Source organism: Ursus maritimus, unplaced genomic scaffold (assembly GCF_017311325.1).
Source record: "Ursus maritimus isolate PB19 unplaced genomic scaffold, ASM1731132v1 scaffold_10, whole genome shotgun sequence".
NCBI lineage: Eukaryota > Metazoa > Chordata > Mammalia > Carnivora > Ursidae > Ursus > Ursus maritimus.
In genome coordinates this window covers 10,866,500-10,868,658 of record NW_024423344.1, presented here as the reverse complement: position 1 = coordinate 10,868,658, position 2,159 = coordinate 10,866,500, and the positions used below count along the sequence as shown (strand labels likewise).

General features: G+C 49.7%; 1 non-coding gene across 1 annotated transcript; it reads left to right on the top strand.

The window, feature by feature from the left end:
* The first annotated feature begins 1,338 nt into the window (after positions 1-1,338).
* LOC121101463 lies at positions 1,339-1,441 on the top strand. Its single transcript, XR_005833455.1, has one exon. It is a non-coding gene; the product is annotated as a small nucleolar RNA U13 (small nucleolar RNA).
* Positions 1,442-2,159: the final 718 nt, after the last annotated feature.

Sequence of the window (2,159 nt, the reverse complement as noted above, 5' to 3'; positions counted from 1 at the left end):
ACGAAGGTGCAGAGCCCAACGCATCCCTGAGGAATCCCTGGCCCAGGAACACAGCACACGTTTATCTGGCCACATTGGCACTTTTCAGCACTTAGGAAGATGCAGAGAAGGGGCCTGTGCGCCTTGCCAAGCCTCACGCGGGCCTGCGTCTGCAATCAAAGCTGGATGGTCAGATTCCTATAGGAGAGGGAGCGGTGCGGAGCCGGGAGAGGCATTAAAGGCTCAGGACGAAATGGCTCCTCGACGGCAGACAAAAGTACGCTTTTTCTTAAACCACAAACCTGGAATGTGCCCTCTGATGATGATTACAGGCCAAATCAACACTCGAGTGATGGAAACCAGGCCCACGCTTTGCTCATGGTGTCCAGGCTGGGACAGCTGTGGCCTAATGAGATCCAGAAGCCCCGCCATGCTCAGGGGAGGGCACCAGGCGCTGCTCTGAAGGGCTCCTTGCCCAGCTCCCGGGCTCAGCGGGTGTGCACCAGGTCAACCCCCTCCCACCCATGGACTCCTTGCTTGGGTGACAGGAAGGGGTTGTGGTACTGGGGTCAGAGCATCCAGACAGAGCTATTCCCGGACCTCCTCTCCAGCTCGAACCATAACCTGTATCTGCCTGCAAATCTCTGAACTACATCTGGAAATGCAGGTAAAGTGTGCTCTCTTGGCACTTGGTGGAAATGATGTTTCTGTTTGCTACATAATGAAGCCCTATGATAATGCACTCACAATCACATAAGATTGGATGAAAATACAGGGAGGGTGATTCCTCCCTGCCCCCTGGTCATTTCCACCTACCTCATTATAAGACAAGCCCACGTTTTATGGGACCAAATTCTGGGGGCCCTACTTAGGAATTTACTGTATTTTTTTGGTAGCCCAAATCATGCATAGAGAAATGCCAAGCATATAGAAGGCCCCTCCACCTGCTGCCACAGCCGCTTTGGTAAGAGACAGCCCTAGTGAGATGCTGCTGTCAAGGACATTTATACCTGAAGGGGCTTACATTTTATTTCATTTTATTTTATTTTTATTTTTTTAAGATTTTATTTATTTATTTGACAGAGAGAGAGAGAGAGAGAGAACACAGGCAGGAGCAGCAGGGAGAGGGAGAGGGAGAAGCTTGATCCAGAGCCCTGGGCTCATGACCCGAGCCAAAGGCAGATGCTCAACCGACTGAGCCACCCAGATGCCCCAGGAGCTGACATTTTAAATGTGCATGGGTCACTGTCACCTCTCAGTGGTCCTCCAGGTAGCAGCTCAACATTTAACAGGGTGCACCCGGTCCTGGTAATGATGTTTAGTCCTCGCAGAGTGAAGGGTGGAAAGATGGCTTAATGGATCCTTTTGTAGCTACAAGCGTGATGATTGGGTGTTCACACCATTGTGGGCCACATGCCTCCCTCCAACCTTGTTACAACCTTGGCACATTACCTGTCTGACGTGAACTTGGAGGAGAAAGAAAGAAAGAAAGAAAGAAAGAAAGAAAGAAAGAAAGGGAGGGAGGGAGGGAGGGAGGAAGGAAGAAAGGAAGGAAGGAAGAAAGATGGCTTAACAGAGAAGTCAGGGCAGAACATTTGTTCCGGTCCCCACAGGACAGCAGATCCAGACTTGCCCTTGATAATAAGCTGCCTCCTCACACAGTTCTGGGTGGGAAATAAGGCTGGTAATTAATTCTCCACCATTTTGGATGGTATATGAGGCAACGCACCAGATCCAGCTGTTCCTTCCAACATCATCTTGCCCATCACCATTACTGGAGCCATTGGTCCTGAGAGATGAAGCGTTCTTGAGAGATTGGAGACCAGCACATCACTAATCTTGCTTCATGTCATTGTCAATGACATTCTCGAGTGTCAAGGAGCTGTGATTCCTGAACAAGAAAGAAAAGTGCCTTCTCCACAGCTTTAGCACAAAAGACGACCTTGGAGAGGAGACATCCATGTGTGGAGGGGGATAGGAGGAAGGTAGTGATTTTCCACACTTAATATTATCCAGGCTTTCTGGAAAAAGAAAAAAATCACAGTACAGTTTAGACCTGGCTACACTCTTGGAGGAAGTTTGCTTCACTATCTGGAGTTCTGGGCTCTTTAAAGGGGCAGAACTCTCCAGACGTGAATACAATGCTGCCGTGGTCCTCTCTGGGGCACCCCACAGGCAGA